The sequence below is a fragment of the Symphalangus syndactylus genome, chromosome 1 (assembly GCF_028878055.3).
Source record: "Symphalangus syndactylus isolate Jambi chromosome 1, NHGRI_mSymSyn1-v2.1_pri, whole genome shotgun sequence".
Taxonomy (NCBI): Eukaryota; Metazoa; Chordata; class Mammalia; order Primates; family Hylobatidae; genus Symphalangus; species Symphalangus syndactylus.
This window is the reverse complement of record NC_072423.2, coordinates 87344055-87366959: the sequence shown is the minus strand read 5'-3', so window position 1 is coordinate 87366959 and position 22905 is coordinate 87344055. Positions and strand designations below refer to the sequence as shown.

The window sequence follows — 22905 nt, the reverse complement described above, 5'->3', positions numbered from 1 at the left end:
TTTCTTAATTTTGCATCACTTCAAAGATCAATCATTGGCCCTCATTTGTATCCACACTTTCCCCCTGGTGATCCCATCTGGTCCCATGGCTTTAAAATCATTCTACCTCCCAATGACTAATACATTTATGTTATTACTCAAACTCTTTTCCAAACTCAAGACATATGTATCTAATGGCCTGTTTGACATCTCTTGAATTCCATCCAATAGCCATCTCAAATTCATTATGTCTCAGATCAAACTCCTTATCCACTCTCTCCACCCAGCCTGCTTCACCTGTAGTCTTTCTAAACTTAGTTGATGGCAACTCCATCTTTTCACCTATTCAAATAAAAATTCTTGGAGTTACTCTTAAGTATCTTTCCCCCTCCCTCTTTAAATCCAATCCATTATGACATCCTGCTCATTCTGGTTGGGAGACAATTCTTCATGGCCTCTCACATTTCTGCATATCTTATGAGCAGAGACTTTGACAGTCTTTGCTCCTATCTTTTCAAGGATGCTTGTAAAGAGTACAGCTTGGAAGCTAGAGATATTGCTTTCTTCTGAAGCAGAGGGCAGGTTTGCTGCAACACACATCTATTGCATATGCAACATTGATCTGCCTTCCTGTATTTCCTCTGCAGGACTTGCAGAGCAAGGAGGACTGACACAAACACATAAATTGTTCTGCCTGTTGAAGGAGTCATAAAATCTTGCCTTTACCGGGGAGGCTTGTGTCATCTGCCAGCATTTGTAAAACTGTGCCCCAAGTAAGGTAAACTTTTAGATGCTTCACAGTTCTTGGCAGTCTTTTCTGGATGGAGAATGTCTTTAGTCTTTTCTCAATGGAAAACCAGAATGCTACTTTTAAAAGAAAAGCTATATTTTGTCATTCTTTTGTGCAACTCCTGCAATAACCCCCAATCTCATTCAAAGAAAGAGATATAAAAGCCTTATAACAGCCCTCTAAGTTCTCCATGACTTAGACTCCAGTCACCTCCCTGACATCCCTGCAGTCACATCCCTAACCTCCATCTCTTTGGCCTCTCTGCTTCAAGCATGTATGTCCTTTTTCTTCTGCCTGCATTCTGTTTTCTCATTAGACCTATAGAAAGCTCTATTACCTTCTTTAAGTCTTCACCTAAAAGCCACCTGCTCAATGAGGTCTCCTTTGACCATCCTATTAAAAATTACAACTGTTCCCCTAGTCTCTCTGCAATGCTCCTGTGCCCCATTGTCATTCTCTGCCTGTAATTTTTTTTTTTTTTTTGACAGGGTCTCCCTCTGTCACCCAGGCTGGAATGCAGTGGCTGGATCATGACTCCCTGCAGCCTTGACCTTTCAGGCTCAAGCAATCGTCCCACCTCAGTCTCCTGATTAGCTGGGACTACAGGCATGAATCACTATGCCCAGCTAATTGTTTTATTTTCATTTTATAGAGATGGGAGGGGTCTTTGTTTTTCAGGCTGGTCTCAAACTCCTGGTTATAGTTTTATAACCTTCTGTGCTAAACTCTGGTACCTTAAAATATCTAGCAGATACAAATATAAAACCCAGACAAAAATGTATGCTGACAATTCTGAAGACATTTCTATTTTTATTTTACAATAATTTTAATGCTATCTTGCTAAAGATTTACTTAAGTAACATGAACATGAAAAATACTTTGTACTTATTTACTTAATCTCTGAGTGCTCTTTTATTTATAAGCCAATTTGTTAGTCACAACATATAAGGTAACACATGTGCATACACATAAACACATCTAGATGCATATACACACAAAGATCCAATAGCTTTTACCTTGGAACTCTAGCCATGAGATAGTAACACAGTCTCACCTGTCTGAAAACATGTTCACATGGCTGAACTTTGTTAGCCTTGATAGGTAATCCAGTGAAGACTGTGAACCAAAATTTTGGGTAAAGCAGTTTCCACAGCAGTTTGATTTTTAAAGGCCAAACCTCTCCAGACTCCAAAGAACACTGTTGTGAAACAGCACCATATGAGAACATCACATAGTAACCTGGCCCGACCCTGCTTAGAACAGCAGCACAAAACCCCACTTTCCCACTCAACAGCTCTAGATTCCAAACTATACTGGAGCCAAACAGTGTTACAAAAGAATATCAGTTTATCAAATTCTAATTTCCCATGACTATATCAGACACATGCAAACAGTCACTAGAACACTATCCAACTGCTGCAGCATCAATCAAGCCCCAAAAGTTTACAAACTCAAAGAGTTGGGGTGCTTCCTCTCTCCATTGGTTGGGCTCAGTTAACCTGAAAATAAAAATTCCTTCAGAATTTCTCAAATGGAGAGGAGCTGATCCCACTGTCTGGTACCCACAAAAGACACTCACTTGCCTGGACACACACAAAATGACAAACAACTCCCCAAGAGTGTCCATACTGAAACAGTCAGGGTACTTCCATCACTTGGGCTTGTTCAACCCACAAGTGGAAATTCCTTTAAAAATTTCCCAAATTTAGAGGAGCAGAGCCTTCTGTCTGGGCCCACAAAGGACAGTCACTTATCTGGATGCAGATGTCAAATTTCAAAAGTAGTTCTTCCAAGGTAATCAAGAACATGATTGAGGCCAGCTGCGGCTGGCCCCAAAGAGAGGGAACTCATCTCCAGCCAAAATTGGGTAAGCAGCTGCTTAGGAGGACTTTGAGACTCCTGGGCCATGGCCACCAAGCCAAAGTATTCCTGGTTGGAGAAGCAAAATCTGTTACTGAAATACCAGGGGTATGGTCTAGGTCCTGCTGTTCACTGCACAGAAAACCAATCAATATCACCAATTATTGCCAAGGAAGATGGCTGAATTGGATGCTGTAGCATAACAGATGCAAGCTCAGTCTCAAATCCATCTCCCTGACCAACTAAAATTATGAGTTTACATAGCAGGGAAGAAATGTAACAATGTGTAGAAAAACAGGAACTCAGGAGACCTAAGGAAGCAATCATGATTTATGAGATGCCTGATGTCCCATTGTCTGGATGGGATCATCTGGTGAGTCTCAATTCTTTGATAGTTTTTGAGGTACCTATATGTCTCCTTTTTTTTTTTTCCTGCATTTCCCCAGGTTTATTTATTTATTTATTTTTTTTTTTTTTATTATTATACTTTAGGTTTTAGGGTACATGTGCACAATGTGCAGGTTTGTTACATATGTATCCATGTGCCATGTTGGTTTGCTGCACCCGTTAACTCGTCATTTAGCATTAGGTATATCTCCTAATGCGGTCCCTCCCCCCTCCCCCCACCCTACAACTGTCCCCGGAGTGTGATGTTCCCCTTCCTGTGTCCATGAGTTCTCATTGTTCAATTCCCACCTATGAGTGAGAACTTGCGGTGTTTGGTTTTTTGTCCTTGCAATAGTTTACTGAGAATGATGGTTTCGAGTTTCATCCATGTCCCTGCAAAGGACATGAACTCATCATTTTTTATGGCTGCATAGTATTCCATGGTGTATATGTGCCACATTTTCTTAATTCAGTCTATCGTTGTTGGACATTTGGGTTGGTCCCAAGTCTTTGCTATTGTGAATAGTGCCACAATAAACATACGTGTGCATGTGTCTTTACAGCAGCATGATTTATAGTCCTTTGGGTATATACCCAGTAATGGGATGGCTGGGTCAAATGGTATTTCTAGTTCTAGATCGCTGAGGAATCGCCACACTGACTTCCACAATGGTTGAACTAGTTTACAGTCCCACCAACAGTGTAAAAGTGTTCCTATTTCTCCACATCCTCTCCAGCACCTGTTGTTTCCTGACTTTTTAATGATGGCCATTCTAACTGGTGTGAGATGGTATCTCATTGTGGTTTTGATTTGCATTTCTCTGATGGCCAGTGATGATGAGCATTTTTTCATGTGTTTTTTGGCTGCATAAATGTCTTCTTTTGAGAAGTGTATGTTCATGTCCTTTGCCCACTTTTTGATGGTGTTGTTTGTTTTTTTCTTGTAAATTTGTTTGAGTTCATTGTAGATTCTGGATATTAGCCCTTTGTCAGATGAGTAGGTTGCGAAAATTTTCTCTCATTTTGTAGGTTGCCTGTTCACTCTGATGGTAGTTTCTTTTGCTGTGCAGAAGCTCTTTAGTTTAATTGGATCCCTGGAAATCATCATTCTCAGTAAACTATCGCAAGGACAGAAAACCAAACACCGCATGTTCTCACTCATAGGTGAGAATTGAACAGTGAGAACACATGGACACAGGAAGGGGAACATCTCACTCCGGGGACTGTTGTGGGGTGGAGGGAGGAGGGAGGGACAGCATTAGGAGATATACCTAATGCTAAATGACGAGTTAATGGGTGCAGCAAACCAACATGGCACATGTATACATATGTAACAAACCTGCACATTGTGCACATGTACCCTAAAACTTAAAGTGTAATAATAATAAAATAAAAAAAAAGAAAGACACCCGAAGCCTTCTTTCTTCATCCTTTGTGACCAAAAAGTGCATCTGAGCACCTGCCTAACTTTCTGAAAGAGAGGAAAATCAGATAGGAGGTTTATTAGAGATTGTCTAGTCTCAAGAAACTAAGTCCTGGAAACTGGACACATGATTGCATATGCAAAACTGAGACATGAACCCAGATGTTCTGAATCCCAAGCCATTGTTCTTTGTTTTGGAAGATGTTGGTTTCCACTTTGTGATGAATATTGCATTTTGTGGCTCCAAATATCTCAGCATGAGTCTCTTCCTCTTGAGGCTTTAGTTGAATTAGTTTACACAAATATTTGATCTGGAAACTTTTCTCTCCTTCTAGCCTGGTACTGGCTTGAATATCTTGAACAACAAGTCCTATTAATGTTAAGGAAAAATTTGATTGATTCATCCTCAAATATGTATTTTTGTCTTTTCTAGCCCAACATATTATTTCTCTTATTATACCTATCATCAGAAAATCTGGAAGATTCAGTAACCGTCAGAAATCTGAAATACAAGTCACACTTCCTGAAGAAAGAGGCCAACAGTAGTTTTCCTCTATTGCGTTTAACTTTCCTTTTTTTTTGTAGAACTACTTTATTGTGGTATGACTGACATACAAAAAGCTGTATGTGTTTCATGTATAAATGTTGATGAAGATAGAGATGAATACATACTCATGAAACCATCAACACAACCTATGCCATAAACATATTCATCACCTCCAAAAGTTTTGTCTGCTCTATTTATTATTATTGTGTGTATATATGTGTATGTTTGATAGGATCATTTAACATAAGATCTGCCATCTTTCTTTCCACATTAGCAGGAGTACTACCTCTGATGCTGCTGAGGCACTTTGAAAATCATTATTTAGAAATCTGATTGGATGTCGTGCAACTAGACATCAGCAAAATATCAGAATGGGACTTTCTGGCACTTATCCTCAGAGAAACATCAATTTAAACAACTATCTGTGCACAAAAAATACCTTCACAAGAACTAAGGATACCAAGTGAAAGATAACAGAATCTTTGTGTAGCAGAGAAATAAGAAAAGATGAATTGAAGAGCATAGGAAAAACAAGTTTACATTACCTGTGTCCCACAGGCAGGGGACCACGTACCAGAGCAGCAGAGCACACAGAGAGGCAACCTTTGTGTTGAAGAAGAAAAGGGAAGTGGGCACTGAACTTTGGTTTGGACCAAAAACACAGAGCCTGCTTCAGTGAAATACAGTAATAGGTATGCCCCTATGGTCCCACACTCCAGGCTGGTACCTGCAGACTGAGCCAAACCAGATCTCACAGGACAGGCTCCAGGCTTGCCTGATGGACTTGGTTTCTGGGTATATCTTAATGCCAGATCTACCCCAGTGCTGTAGGTGTCAGATGGTCCCTGGGACCAGGCCGGCCCCAGTGGCTTCATGCTCCAAACTGCTCCCAGGATCATGCTGGCCTCCACAACTCAAGGTTTCAGACCAGCCCCAGAATAAGGCTGGCCCCTGCAACTTTAGTCACCAGGCCAGTGTCCATAGATCCAACCTCCAGGCTGACCCCTGTGGATACAGACTCTAGGACTGCCTAGTGCCAGGCTAGCCCCTGTGGTTGCAGACTCCAAGTCCACCCTAGGTGCCAGACTAGCCCAAAACTAGGTTGGCTCACACAAATCCAGAATTCAGGCCAACCCCATTTCCAGGTTGGCAGCCCTAGCCTTATCCCTTAGCTAGGTATCTGGCAAGCATCTGCACACCAAAGCTCCATGCCTGCCTAGGTCTAGGCCAGTTTCTGCCACCCTACTCTCCAGGGCCAATTACTATGGTCCCATCCTCCAGCAGACCCAGGGTCCAGGCTCATCACTGTTGACTCCAGTATTGGGCTAGTGCCCACAGACCCAGTATCTAGGACAGTTTCTGTGGACCTCGGTTCCAGAGCAGTTCCTACAGTCCTAGGACCCAGGGAAGCCTATGTGGACCTAGTCTCCATGCCAGCCCTGAAGACCTGGGTTCTAGGCCAGAACTCACACACCCAACCTGTAGGCCATTCCCCAGCTTCTAGGCTAGCCTCTGTGGCTATAGGGACCAGTCTACCACCTATGGTCTCAGGCTCTAGACTGGCCCCACCCCATCCCAGCCCTAGGCCAGCTTCAGGCTTCAGGCTGGTTTTTGTGACCCAGGATCCAATAAACTCAGGGCCCAGCTGTGCTCTAGCAAACCCAGCATACAGGCTGAGTTCAGCAGATCCTGATGCTAGGCTGGCCATCATGGACCAAGGCTCTAGGACCATCTCTGAAGAATCAGGCTCGAGGTCAGCCCCCATCTACCAATATCCTACGTCCATTTCTCCAGATGCAGGCTCTAATCCTGCACCAGTTCCAGGCCAGTCCCCATGGACTCAGATTCCAGGCTCATCCCAGTAAACCCAGACACTAGACCCATTCCAGAACCTAGCTAGCACCTGCAGACACAGGATCAATGCCCACATCAGAGCCGTGTCAGCCCATGTGGACCCATGCTTCAGTCCAGCCCCTATTGGTACAGGCTCTATGCCTGCCCTTATAGACATAGACTTTATGTTCATCCCCACATACCCAATGAAAATATCCACCCAGTGGATCCAGGATTTAGGCCAAACTCTACAGACCCAGGAACCAAGCCTACTACCTGCTGACACAGGCACCAGGCTAGCCTGCCTGAAGACTTCAGCAACAAGTTCACCTGCAGACTACAACAGACACCCTACCAAGAATTGCTGGATGATTGGGAAAGGGTTTTTCCAGACAAAGCCAGTATGCAAACACTAGAATAACTTTCCTGTGTTTCAAATGTGCAGACACCAATGCACAGCCTAACTATCAAGAACTATCAGAGAAAAATGATACCACCATAGGAAAAAAAAAGAATAACCAATAGCTGACCCTAAAGAAATAAAGGCTTATGCACTTTCTGACAATGAATCTAAAATAATTGTCTTTAAAATACACAGTGAGCTTCAAGAGAACACAGACAGATGACTAAAAAGAATCAGAGAAATAATACATGAACAAAATAGAAAGTTCAACAAAGAGAAATCATAAAAAAGAAATGCTGGACATAAAGGACACAATGGTTGAACTGAAAATTTCATAGAGTTCTTTGAAAGCAGATTTGATCAAGTAGAATAAAGAATTAATGAGCTCAAAGACAGATCATTTGAAATTACTGAGTCAGAGACACAGAAGGAAAAAGAATGAGACAAAGTGAAGAAATCCTATGGTAATTATGGAACATCAGTAAGAGAACTAATGTACACATCATGTGTGTCCCAGAAAGAGAAGAGAAACAGATAAGAAAAGAAAGCTTATCCGATGAAATAATAGCAGAATACTTTCCAAGTCTGGGGAAAGAGAAATATACAGGTATAGGAATGTTAAAAGTGTTTGATAAGATTCAATCCCATTATGAGTACAAGATATATTTTAATTAAACTATCAAAAATCAAAGGAAAGGAAGATTCTGAAAACAAAAGGAGAAAAGAAGCAAATAACATACAAGGGAGTTCCAATAAGGCTAACAGCAGATTTATGAGCAGAAACTTATAGGCTGAGAGCATGGAATGATATATTCAATGTTCTACAAAAAAACAGTGTCAACCAAAAATACTCTTCCCAGGAATTTTTTTTTTTTTTTTTTTTTTTGCGAATAATGGAGAGATTAAAAACTTTGCCAGACAAACAAAAATTGAGGGAGTTTATCACCATCAGAGCTGTCTTACAGGAAATGCTAGAGAACAAATGTTAGGACACAAAGCATGTCATAATAAATTTAAGAAGACTGAAATCATATTATTTATCATTCCAGATAACAATGGTATGAAACTAGAAATTAATAACAGGAGACATTTTAGAAAATTCACAAATACATGAAAATTAAACAGCATGCTTCTGAACAACAGATGGATTAAAGAGGAAATTAAAATTTATGTTGAGACCAGCAAAAATGGAAACTCAACATACCAAAACTTGTAAGATGCTTCAAAACATTTACATTGAAAAAGAAGAAAGATCTTAAACAACCAAATGTTACACTTCAAGGAACTATAAAAAGAACTAACTAAGCCCATAGTTAATAGAATGAAGGAAAAAATAAAGATCAGAGCAGTTAAATTAAATAGAAACTATAAAAACATTAAATAAAAACCCTGAAATTTGACCTTTTGAAAAGATAAAGAAGATTGACAAACCTTTATCCAGACTAGGGGGATAAAAAGCAAAAAAGTTAAAAATAAAATCAGAAATAAAAAGGAGACATTACAACTTATATCACAAAGGATGAGAAGAGACTATTATGACCAATTATATGCCAACAAATTGGATAATCTAGAATAAATGGGTAAATTCCTAGATGCATAAAACCCACCAAGATGAAGAAATTGAAAATCTAAACAAACCAATAATGAGTAAGGACGCTAAATTAGTAATAAAAAATATTCCATCAAAGAAAAGCCCAGGACCTGATGGCTTCACTGCTGAATTCCACCAAACATTTAAAGAAGAACTAATGTCAATCTTTCTAAAACCCTTCCAAAAAATAAAAGAAGAGGGAACACTTCCAAAGTTATTTTACAAAGCTAGCATAACCCTGATAACAAAGATAGGGACACTTCAACAAATGAAAATAATAGGCAATAGCACTGATGAACACAGGTGTATCAATAAAATATTAACACTAGCAAACTAATCTCAACAGCATGTCAAAAAGGTCATTCATCATGATACAGTGGGATTTAACATAGGGATGAAAAGATAGTTCAACATACAGACCTAAAAATGTGACATCCCACATTAACAGAATAAAAAACAAAATCCAATGATCACTTGATAGATGCAGAAAAAGCATTTGATAAAGTTCACCATGATTTCATGATTATGAACTCTCAACAAATGAGGTATAGAAGGAATGTAGTTCATATAATAAAGACGATATATGATAAACCCACAGCTAACATTACACTTAATGGTGAAAAGTGAAAAACATTTTTCTAAGATTAAGGACAAGGCAAGGATGCTCACTCTCACTACTTCTATTCAATGCATTAATGGAAGTTCTACTCAGAGCAATTAGGCAAGAGAAAAAAATAAAAAGCATCCAAATTGGAAAGGAAGTAGCTAAATATGTCCCTGTTTGCATATAGCATGGTCCTATATATAAAACATCCTAAAGACTGTAGCAAACTAGGTTAAAACTAGTAAGCAATTCGGTAATGTTGCAAGATACAAAATCAACATACACAAATCAGTAGTGATTCTATACACTAACAGTGAAAGACCTGACAAAGAAAATAATCCTGTTTGCATAGATACAAAATATAAATACTTAGGAGTAAACTTAAACAAGGTGGTAAAAGACTTATATAGTGGAAATTACGAAACATAAATGAAAGAAGTGAAGAAAACACAAATAAATAGAAAAATATTCCTTATTTACGGATTTGGAGAATTAATACTGTCAAAATGACAATAACGGCCAAAGTGGTTTACAGATTCCATGCAATTCCTATCTAAATACCAATGACATTCTTCAAAGAAATATAAAACACTAAAAAATGTATGTGTAATCACAAAAGATCCCTAAGAACAAAATCAATCGTAAGCAACAAGAACAAAGCTGCAGATATCACACTACCTAACTTCAAAATGTACTATGAAGCAATAGTAATGAAAACAGGATGGTACTAGCATAAAAACAGAAACATGGAGCAATGGAACATAATAGAACATCCAGAAATAAATCTATGCATTTAAGGTGATTGATTTTTGACAAACTTGCCAAGAACACATGAATGAGGAGTGAACAGTCTCTTTAATAAATGCTGTTGAAAAAACTGCATTTCCACATTCGGAAAATTGAAATTAGATCTTATCTCACGCCATGTATAAAAATCAACCAAAAATGGTTTAAGGACTTAAATGCAGGACCTGAGACTGCAAAACCAGTAGAAAAAAACACAGGAGAAAAGTTTCCTGATATTAGTTGGGGCAATGATTTTTGGATAGAATTCCTAAAGCACAGATAACGAAGGCCAAAATAGACAAATGGGATTACATCAAACTAGAATAGTTTCTATACAGCAAAGGAAACAACCAACAGGAAGAAGAGGCAACCTATGGAATGGAAGAAAATCTTTGCAAACCATACATCTGAAAAGGGGTTAACATTTAAAATTATAAGAAACATAATAGCAAGAAAACAAATAATCCAAATTAAAAATGGGCAAAGACCCTGAATAGATCTTTCTCTCTCTCTCTCTCTCCGAGTTTTTTTTTTCTTTTTACTAGTTTATAATAATCTTAAAAACTCTATCACACCATAAACCACACAGGTGAGAGGATGAGAGAGATAGAGAATGAATGCTACAATATATGGACAGAGTGGGGAATCCAGGTATTCCCTAGGGTAGTGTGAAATGGAGGCAGGGAGTGTGAATAGGAGGCTGTAGCTTGGATCCTTATTGATGAATGGGGGTAGGCTAGCAGAGGAGAGAGGGACTCAAGTTGAACTAGGAAATAGGGAACATCTCACACCAAAGGCAGTGGCAGTTGGGGGCCAGCGGGATTGCAGTACATTTTCTCCACAGACTACAGGTGTGAGTGAGAGCTTCAGAGACTTTCACCCCTACACAGGAAGAAATGGGTTAGAGGTTTTTGACTTAAAGCTCTCAAATTGGTATCTGGTCCAGTTTCCTAAAATGGCAGCTCACCATTCAGGGAGAGGTACTGAGAAGAAAAGTATAGCAAGAATATCTGGTTTGGAGATCAAATGAGGGATAAGGGGAGACAGTGGTGCTCTCTAAATCTGACTCAGAAAAGCAAGAATTGGAAGAGGACCTTGGGTGAAATGGTGGCCAACACTCTGGGAAACGACATTGCACCAGAAGCTGTAGGTATTCTTGAGGACTCAGGGACACGGAAGCTCACATTAGACAGGAAAACAACCAAGAGCAATAAATTAGGACTTCATGTTGCTGTAATCTGGCATAATATAAATCAGGTAATTTTTTTTCCTTTTTAAATATAAGGTAACTTGTCAACACAAAATTTAAAAGCTGATCTTCAGCCACATTGCTTCAGATCACTAGAGAATTCTTGGCTAAAGAGTAGTGGATAGTAAATAAAACTCAACATCTTAAGAACCATCAGCTCACATTGCCCAGAGACAAGCGGAAAGGGAAGGGCTTACTTGATCCAATAATTTTTTTTAAAAGAAAGCCCAATTCTTCATCTTTAACAGAAGAAAGGTGTAAAAATTTATAACAAAGCATTATCTAAATTTAAAGTTACAGAAAAGTGCTAAATTTCTAGCTAACTTATCATCAGTTGGGAGTGAGACCATTGGGCATGGAGTGGATAAAGGGGTTCCCTAAGAATAAACACGGGGCAAGAGGGGCTGTTTCCAAGGTAGGCTCATCTCCAGTTGTTAGAACCATGCTCATTAGGAAAAGGAAGCACTCAAGGAACTTAAAGCTTTGTGGAGTTTTTTTCCCCCTCTTTCTTCTTTAAACTGAGGGGCTGCACTTGAAGGTACTTGTGGAGCCACTCACACACAATGCTACTCAAACCCATGCTACATTCACACAGACACATGATATTAAAATTTATACTGTAGAGCAATATTCTTAGCCAGTGTAGAGAAAACAAGTGCATTTTTAATGTTTTCTTTCTTTGTGTGTTTTTAAGCCCAAACTCCAATGTGATCCATCATTCCTTGCCTACCTAATTCCTCAAGTAAGGTATTTTTTGTTTGTTTGTTTGTTTGTTTTTGGAGGGGAAAAGAATAGGGAATGAGGGTAGTAGGTAAGTCAGGAGAGAGGCAACAGTGAGAAAGGGATCTTGGTTATGCTGAATGGTCACTGTGCTTATCTAGATTTGGAAAGGGGAGTCTGGAGTCAAGATGCAAATACAAAGACAGATTTTAGAGCAAGGAAAAAAATTGGAAGGAAATTAGAAGTGCTAGTCTAGTGACAACGTGAATGATGAAAGAGCAAAATGGACTTATTATTGTTTTGGAGAAACAGCAATAAGACATCAACACAACCTGGGGTAGTGGTTCACGTGTGTGTACTGGAAAGGAGGTGAAGTTCACTCTGCGGCACTTGTGGTAAGGGTTCCAGCTCTGGGCTCCGCAATCATGGGGCAGCTCACCCCACTCACCCCGCCCCAGGGGGATGAGTGAGAAGGATGAGAAAAGGCTTCTCCAGGTCTAGGCAGTGGGAGGAGGAGGCTGTTCCAGGTCCCAGAATCACCCAGGGCAGCTCTCTGTGGAGTACGGACACCCCTGCCCAGCCAGCTGCCGCTAGCTCCCCATTGCCATCCTGAATAGACATTTCTCAAAAGAAGACATAAAAATAATTAATGGTTTTTTTTCTTAATGCTCAACAGTACTCATTATCAAGAAAAGGCAAATTAAAATCACAATATCACCTCACACCTTTTAGAATTGCTATTATCAAGAAGATGAAAGATAACAACTGTTGGAGAGGATGTGAGGAGATGAGAACCCTTGTGCACTGTTGGTGGGAATGTAAATTAGTGTAGCCTTATGCAAAACAGTACAGAGGTTCCTCAAAAAGCTAAAAATAGAGCTATCATATGATCCAGCAATCCCTACTGCATATATGTTTAAAGGAAATTAAATCAGTACAGGCACACCTCATTTTATTGAACTTCACTTTATAGTACTTCACAGGTACTGTAGTTTTACAAATATAAAAAGTTTGTGTCAACCCTGCATCAAGCAAGTCTACTGGCACCATTTTTCCAACAAATGTTCTCCCTTCCTGTCTGTGTTACATTTTGGTCATTCCCACGATATTCAGACTTTTTCTTTGTTATTGTGTCTGTTAAGGTGATCTGTGATCAGTGATTTTTGATGGTGCTAGTTTAGCTGTTCTGGAGCACCACAAACTGCACCCATATAAGACAGCAAACTTAATTGATAACTGTTGTGTGTGTTCTGACTGCCTCACCGACTGACCATTCCCAGACTCTCTCCCTCTCTTCCAGCCTCACTATTCCCTGAGACACAACAACATTTAAATTATGCCAGTTATAAACCATACAATGATCTATAAGTATTCAAGTGAAGAGAAGAGTCACGAGTCTTTCATTTTAAACAAAAAGCGAAAAATGATTAAGCATAGTGAGGAAGGCAGGTCAAAATCCAAGACAGTCCAAAAGCTAGGTCTTTTGCACCAAACAGCCAAGTTGTGAATGCAAGAAAAAGTCTTTGAAGGAAATTAATAGTGCTAATCCAGTGAACACATAAATGATAAGAAAGCAAAATGGCCTTATTGCTGTTTTGGAGCAAGTTTTAGTGCTCTGGATAGAAAATTAAACTAGCCACAACATTCATAAACCAAAGCTTAATCCCCAGCAAGACTCTAAATCTTTTAAGTTATTTGAAAATAACTAAGAGAGGTGAGGAAGTTGCAGAAAAAAAGTTGGAAGCTAGCAGAGGTTGGTTCATGAGGAACCATGAGGAAAGAAGCCATTTTCTTTTTCTTTCTTTTTTTTTTTTTTCGTTTTAGACATAGTTTCACTCTGTTGCTCAGGCTGGCATGCAGTGGTGCGGCCATCAGGGCTCACTGCAACCTGTGCCTCCTGGGCTCAAGCGATTTTCCTCCCTCAGCCTCCTGAGTCGCTGGGATTACAGGCACCCAATAACACACCTGTTGAGTTTTTGTTTTTATTTTTAGTAGAGATGGGGTTTCACCATGTTGGTCAGGCTGGTCTCAAACTCCTGACCTCAGGCAATCCACCAAACTCAGCCTCCCAAAGTGCTGGGATTACAGGCATGAGCCACCGCACCTGGCCCATTTTCATAACATAAAAGTGCAAAGGGAAGCAGCAAGTGCTGTTGTAGAAATTGTAAAAGATTATCCAGAAGATCTAGCTAAGATAATTGTTGAAGGTGGCTACGCCAAACAACAAATTCCCCATGTAGATGACACAGGTTTCTATTGGAAGAAGATGCCATCAAGGACTTTCAGAGCTAGAAAGGGGAAGACAATGCCTAACTTCAAAGCTACAAAGGACAGGCTGACTTTCTCATTAGAGTTTATGCAGCTGGTTACTTTAAGTTGAAGCTAATCCTCACTTACCATTCCAAAAATCCTGGGGTCCTTAAGAATTATGCTAAATATAGTTTGTCTATTCTCTATAAATGGAAGAGCAAAGCCTAGATTACAACACCATCTATTTACAGCATGGTTTACTGAATATTTTAAGCGTACAATTGAGACTTAATGCTCAGGAAAAATATATTCTTATAAAAATATTACTGCTCATTGACAAAGCACCTATTCATTCAAGAGCTCCAATGGAGATGTACAAGGACATTAATTTGTTTTCATGCTTGCTAACATACATCCATTCTGCAGCTCATAGATCAAGGAGTAATTTCAACTTTACAAGTCTTATTATTTATCATTCTCTAAGGCTATAGCTGCAGTACATTGTGATTTCTTTGATGGATCAGGGCAAAGTAAATTGAAAATCTCTTGAAAGGATTTTCCATTCCATATGCCGTTAAAAACATTCATGATTCATGGGAGGAGATCAAGCTATCAACATCAATAGGAATTTGGAAGGAGGTGATTCCAATCCTTGCAGATAACTTTGAAGCGTTCAAGATTTAAATGGAGAAAGCAACTGCAGATGTGGTGGAAATAACAAGAGAACTAAAATTAGAAGTAGAGCCTGAAGTTCTGACTGAATTGCTACAATCTCATGATAAAACCTGAATGGATAAGAAATTGCTTCTTATGGATGAGCAAAGAAAGTGACCTCTTAAAATAGAAACTACTCCTGGTGAAGATTTTGTGAACATTGCTGAAATGATAACAAATGATTTCTAATGTTACGTAAATCTATTTGATAAAGCTGTAGTGAGGGTTGAAAGGATTGATTCCAATTTTGAACGAAGTTTTACTGTGGGTAAAATGCTACCAAATAGCATTACATACTGCAGACAAATCTTTTCCGAAAGGCAGAGTTAATCAATGCAGCAAGTTTATTTGTTGTCTTATTTCCAGAAATTGCCTTAGCTACCTTAATCTTCAGCAAGTCCCACCCTGGTCAGCAGCCATCAACACTGCTATAAGACCTTGCACCAGCAAAAAAGATTACAACTCTTTGAAAGCTCAGATTATCCTTAGCATTTTTTAGCAATAAATTATTTTAAAATTATTTTAAATTATAATTTATAAATTATTTTAAAATTATTTTAAATTATAATTTATAAATTATTTAAAAATTAAGATAGGTACTTTTTACATAATGCAATTGGACACCTAATAGACTACAGTATAGTGTGAACATAGCTTTTTTATGCACTGGGAAACCATAAACTTCATGTGACGTGCTTTACTGAAATATTCACTTTATTGCAGTGGTCTGGAACTAAACCCTCCATATCTCTGAGGCAGGCCTGTATGTTAAACAGATATCTGAACTTCTATGTACATTGTAGAATTATTCACAATAGCCAAGACATAGAGTCAACCTAAGTGTCTATGAATTGATTAATGAACATTAAAAATGTGGTATATATGCACAATAGAATACTACTCAGCTTTTAAAAAGAAGGAAATTCTGTCATTTGAAACCACATAGACGAACTTGGAGTACATTATGTTAAGTAAAATAAACCAGGCACAGAAAGACAAATACCACATTATCTAACTTATTTGTGAAATCTGAAAAAGTTAAATTCATAGAAGCAGAGAGTATAATGGCAGTTACTGACATTGGAGGAGGTGGTAGGGACTGGGGAGATGATCACAGGGTACAAAATTTCAGTTAGATAGTAGGAGCAGTCCAATAAATCTATTGTACAGCATGGTGACTATACTTAAATATACTGTTTTATGAAAATTGTTATAAGAATACATTTTAAGTGTTCTCACCAAAACCTTAAAAGTATATAAGATAGTGCATATATTAGCTCTGTGTCATTTTACAATGTATACGTACTTTAAAACATCATGTTGTACTCAATAAATATATACAATTTTCATTTGTAAATAAATAGTTAATAATTAGAAAACATATTCACTAAGAAAAAAAATAAGGAAATAGCTTTGTTTCACAGTCCCAGTTTTGAAAACCAAAAATTAAATATTCATTTCTTTTTCTCCTGGCCGTGATTTTCTAAAAGTTGTCAGAGCCCACCCAAACATACGATACTGCCAGTTGATACTACAGTCGTCCCTCAGTATCCTGGAGGAATTGGTTCCAGGACGCCCAGTGATACTAAAATCCACTCATGCTCAAGTTCTGCAATTGGCTCTGTGGAACCTGCAGATAGGAAAAGTCAGCCTTCTGTGTACACAGGTTTTGAATCCTGCAAATACTGTACTTTCTATCTGTATTTGGTTGCAGATGTGGAATCTACTAATATGGAGGATTGACTGTTTTTATTGAAAAGGATCCAACCATAAGTGGACCCATGCAGTTCACACCTATGTTGTTCAAGGGTCAATTGTATTTGTCAGGATATTTAATAATTATAAATATTCGTATAGCCCCAAATCCTTCAAACAATCTTGGGGTCAGTATAATCATCTATACTTTATAGATAAAGGAACTGTTACTTAGATGAATTCATCTAAAGTCACACAGGTGATTAAATGGCAGTGGTAAAACTATGTTTGAATAAATGACTAAATGATTCTTGATTACACGTACGACTCAAAGAAACACCAAATAAATGAATACCAAATGTATTGCTATGATATAGAGATACTTTACTCATTAGCATTGTTGGTTACAAGCACTTTTCTGGCTGACTTAGGCAAAAAAGATTGAGGAAAGACCTTAGCACTCAGCTTGGGAACAGAGAGCAACTGTTAAGGACTGTATTGTGTTCCCTCAAAATTCACATGTTGAAGGCTTAACCCCCAATGTGACTGTATTTGGAGACAGAGCCTTTAGGGAAGTAGTTAACGATTAAAGAGACTTCTAGATCAACAAGGAAACTGGCAGATAATATGGTCTCAAATAGCTGATGGCAATTAGAAGAAGAATATTTGTCTGTACATCTCACTTGAGAGCTCTTGGCAAAGGTTCTGTGGCCTTAATCCTGGATCGGCTATTTTCATTTCATGTAATTTTGAGCAAGCTATTTACCCTATCTCTATCTCAATTTCCTGCTCCATAAAATGTGGATAATAGTAATGATTACCTCATAGAGTTGTTGTGAGGACCAAATGAAACAATATACTAAGAAGTTTGAATGTATCTGGCATATTATTAATTTCTCAATAAATGTAGGTCATTGTTATTCAAAACCTATAGTCAGGCAATTTGGAAACATCACTGAATTTCTCTTAGTTACATTCTCAGTGTCCTTTAATTGAATGTCCATAGCAGCTTTAAAAGACTTCCCTGGTAATAGCAAATTCTTCTTCCTGAAGCATGAGGAAAAACAGGAGATGGGATTGGGCATCTAATAACCCCTACTGCAGAATTTTTTATTGAGAATCATACGATCTCATGGAAAGAGGGTTAAGGGAACTGAGTTTAGAAGGAATGAGCCTGTGAAAGTTCTGTCAAAAGTAAGCACATTCGTAAATATAGTCATTTGGTTTTATAGTCACGAAAATATCATAATAAAGACTTTAAGCAAATTATCAGCTACCAATTTACATATTATTTCCATTCAAAGAATTAAAATTATTGATGCTTCTAGTGGATCAAGACAGAAACTTAGATGTCAGCCTTCTCACTCTTTCTCAATCAATGACCAAATTCTGCAAACTCTACCTTTGAATTATCTCAAATCTATGGATCTCTTCTCATCTCAATAGGCTATTATGCTAGCTCAGGTGGCAATCATCCCTTGTGTGTATCCCACTCACAGACATCCTTCTCCCAACCATGTTTTTCCAGTCCTAACTTTCCAGTGGCTTGCCATCTCCCCTGTGATGATTTAGAAACTCTTTAACATTACTTATGAATCTTTTCCCACCTGTCACCCACTTATTTCTGTAGTTCTACAGAAGTGAGGAAGATACACCCAGGAACCATATAATAGTAATTATGTCTCTCAGATGTCTGGAGTTTCTGGCAGTGTCCAAATATTATGTAATACAATTCTTCGGAAGAAAGTGAACTCAATTGTCTATCTTTTTTGTTTTTTAAAAAATTCTTTTTAATATTTAATTTTTGTGGGTACAGAGTAGGTGCATATACTGATGCAAAAATCCTCAACAAAATACTAGCAAACCAAATTCAACAATACATTAGAAAGATTATTCATCATGACCAACTGGGATGTATCCCTAGGATGCAAGGATAGTTCAAAATATGCAAATCAGTCGATGCAATAAACCATATCATATCAACAGAATGCAAGATAAAATCCATATAATCATCTCAATGAATGCTAAAAAGTGTAGTGGCCAGCCCCACAGGGTCTGCGGGTTTTTCTCTCCGTGTGCAGAGATGAGAGATCATAGAAATAAAGACACAAGACAAAGAGATAAAGAAAAGACAACTGGGCCCGGGGGACCACTACCACCGAGACTTGGAGACCGGTAGTGGCCCTGAATGCCTGGCTGCACTGTTATTTATTGGTTACAAGGCAAATGGGACAGGGTAAAGATTGTGAGTCATCTCCAATGATTGATAAGGTCACGTGAGTCACGTGTCCACCAGACACGGGGCCCTTCCCTGTTTGGCAGCCGAGACAGAGAGACAGGACAGCTTACGCCATTATTTATTCTATGCTCTTTTCAGAAAGATCAAAGACTTTAATATTTTCACTAATTTTGCTACTGCTATCTAGAGGGCAGAGCCAAGTGCCCAGAGTGGAACATGAAAGTGAAACAGGAGCATGACCGCTGAAGCACAGCATCACAGGGAGACTGTTAGGTCTCTGGATAACCGTGGGTGGGCCTGACTGATGTCAGGCCCTCCACAAGAGTTGTGGAACAGAGTCTTCTCTAAACTCTCCCGGGGAAAGGGAGACTCCCTTTCCTGGTCTGCTGTGTAGCAGGTGCTTTTCCTTGGCACTGATGCTACCGCTAGACCACGTCCATTCGGTAATGGGCATCTTCCCAGACGCTGGCATTACTCCTAGACTAAGGAGCCATCTAGTGGCCCTGTCTGGGCATGACAGAGGGCTCACACTTGTCTTCTGGTCACTTCTTACCATGCCCCTTCAGCTCCTATCTCTGTATGGCCTGGTTTTTCCTAGGTTATGATTGTAGAGTGAAGATTATTATAATATTGGAATAAAGAGTCATTGCTACAAACTAATGATTAATGATATTCATATATAATCATATCTATGATCTATATCTAGTATAACTCTTGTTATTTTATATATTTATCACACTGGAACAGCTCGTGCCCTCGGTCTCTTGCCACAGGTCGCTTGCCGCCCATGAAAAAGCATTTGATAAGATTCAACATCCCTTCATAATGAAAGCTCTGAACAAACTGGGAATAGAAGAAACATACCTCAACAGGATAAAAGCTATATATGACAGACCTACAGCTAGTATCACACTGAATGGGGAAAAGCTGAAAGCCTTTTTTCCAAGATCTGGAACACAACAAAGATGCCCACTTTTACTAGGGTTTGCTAGTATTTTGATGAGGATTTTTGCATCAATATTCATCAGAGATATTGAACTGTAGTTTTCTGTGTTTTGAAGTGTCTTCGGTTTTGGTATCAGGATAATATTTGCCTCATAGAACGAGTTTGGAAGTATTCCCTTCTCTATTTTTTTTTCACTTTTTTCCATTTTTCTATTGGAATTGTTTATCTTTTTTTAATTAAACTTTAAGTTATGGGATACATGTGCTGAACGTGCAGCTTTGTTCCATAGGTATAAGCGAGCTGTGGTAGTTTGCTGCACCCATCAACCTGTCATCTACATTAGGTATTTCTCCTAATACTATCCCTTTCCCAGGCCCCCACCGGCCAGCAGGCTCCAGTGTATGATGTTCCCCTCCCTTTGTCCATGTGTTCTCATTGTTCAACTCACACTTATGAGTGAGAACATACGGTGTTTGGTTTTCTGTTCCTGTGTTAGTTTGCTGTCTTCTCCTGCATTTTTCAGAAAAGTTTGAGTAGGATTGATATTCTTCTTTAAATGTTTGGTAGAATTCAGCAGTGAAGCTATCAGATCCTGGGCTTTTCTTTACTGAGAGACTTTAGTATAGCTTCAATCTTGTTTCTTGCTATTGGTCTGTTCAGGTTTTGGATTTTGACCTGGTTCAATCTTGGTAGATCATATGTGTCTAGAAATTTGTCATTTCTTTCAGGTTTTCCAATTTATTGATATATAGGTGAGGTGTGGTGGCTCATGCCTGTAATCCTAGCACTTTGGGAGGCCAAGGTAGGTGGATTGCCTGAGCTCAGGTGTTTCTACTTAGGATAAAAGTAGTTTATACACCACAGTTACAGTGTTATAATATTCTGTCTTTTTCTGTGTATTTATTATTACCTGTGAGTTTTAAAACTTCTGATGATTATTTATTGCTCATTAATGTTCCTTTCTTTCTCAATGTTCTGTTCTTTCTTTAGCATTTCTTGTAGGAAAGGCCTGATATTGATGAAATCCCTCAGCTCTTGTCTGGGAAAGTATTCTTCCTTCATGTTTGGAGAATATTTTTGTGAGATATAATATTCTAGGGTAAAAGGTATTTTTCCTTCAGCACTTTAAATATGTCATGCCATGGTCTCCTAGGTTTCCACTGAAAAATCTGCTGTCAGATGTATTGTATCTCCATTGTATGTTATTTATTTCTTTTCTCTTGCTGCTTTTATGTTTCTTTCTCCTTGACCTTTGGGAATTTGATTTTAAATGCCTTGAGATAGTCTTTGGGTTAAATCTGCTTGGTGTTCTACAACTTTGCTGTACTCAGATACTGATATCTTTCTCTGGTATTGGGAAGTTCTCTGTTTTTTCTTTAAATAAACTTTCTACCTCTATCTCCATCTCTACCTTCTCTTTAAGGCCAATAATTCTTAGATTTGCCCTTTCAAGGCTATTTTCTAGAATCTGTAGAGGTGTTTTGTTTTTTTTAATTTTTTTATTTTGTATCTTTTGAAAGTGCATTTTTAAATAGCCTGTCTTCAAGCTCACTAATTGTTTTTTCTGCTTTGTTAATTCTGTGAATAAAGGTCTCTGATGGATTCTTCAGTATGACAATTGCATTTTTCAGCTCCAGAATTTCTGATTCTTTTTAACTATTTCAATCTGTTTGTTAAATTTATCTGATAGAATTCTGCATTTCTTCTCTGTGTTAAGTTTAAGTTTCCTCAACACAGGTATTCTGAACTCTCTGTCTGAAGGGTCACATATCTCCATTTCTCCAGGATTGGTCCCAGGTGATTTATTGAGTTGATTTGGTGAGGTCCTGTTTTTCTCAATGGTGTAGATGCTAGTAGATGTTCTTCAGTGTCTGAGCACTGAAGAGTTAGGTGTTTGCTCTAGTCTTCACCGTCTGGGCTTATTTGTAGCCATCCTTGTTGGAAAGGCTTTCCCGATATTTGAAAATACACAGATATTGTGATTTAAGCTGCCTCTACTTTAGAGAGCATCTCAAGCCCAGTAATACTGTGGTTTTTGAAGACTCATAAAGGTACTGCCTCAATGGTCTTGGAGAAGATATGGGAGAATTCTCTGGATTACCAGGCAGAGACTGTTCTGTTTTCTTCCCTTACTTTCTCAAAAAAAAAAAAGAAAAGTCTGTCTGTTCTGAGTCAACTAAAATTGGGGTTGGAGTGACATAAGCACTCCTGTGGCCACCACCATTATGACTGTGCTAGATCAGGCTTGAGGCCCGCACAGCACTGCATCTTGCCCACGGCCTGCTGTAATCACTCCTTGGCTACTGCCTATGTTCACTCAAGGCTCTGGAACTCTACAATCAGAAGGTAACAAAGCCAGCCAGGCCTGTGTCCTTCACATCAGGTCAGTGAGATTCCTCAGGCACTGAGATACAGATGTGCTGTCCAGAAGTCAGGGACTAGAGTCAAAAACATTAGAGGGCTACCTGGTGTCCTATTATATTGCAGTTGAGCTGACGTTCAAACCACAAGATGAAGTCCTTCCCACTTTTCTCTTTTCTTTCCAAAGACAGAGGAGTCTCACCACATAGTCACCCCTACCCACTGGTTGCCAGACTACCAACCAGTGTTCTCTTAAGGCCTAAGGGCTCTTAAATCAGCTTGTAGTTAAGCCTACCTGGCCTGGGACTCACCTTTCAGGGCAGTGGGCTTCCTTCTGGCCCATGGAAGGTCCAGAAATGCTGTTCAAGAGCTAAGTCCTGCAATTGGGGATGTCAAAAGCCCCCTTGCTGCTCTTCCATGCTGTGACTGTGCTGGCACCTAAGGTGCAAAACAAAGTCTCTTTACTTCTCCTTCCACATTTCCGAAGCAGAAGGAATCTTGCCCCAGAGCCACCACGGCTGGAAATGT

General features: G+C 38.9%; 1 protein-coding gene across 3 annotated transcripts in view; it reads left to right on the top strand.

Annotated features, from left to right (window-relative positions):
- GLYATL2 (glycine-N-acyltransferase like 2) overlaps positions 1-22905 on the top strand; it is a 64202-nt gene that overhangs the window by 28019 nt on the left and 13278 nt on the right. The gene's annotated exons all lie outside the window — the stretch shown is intronic.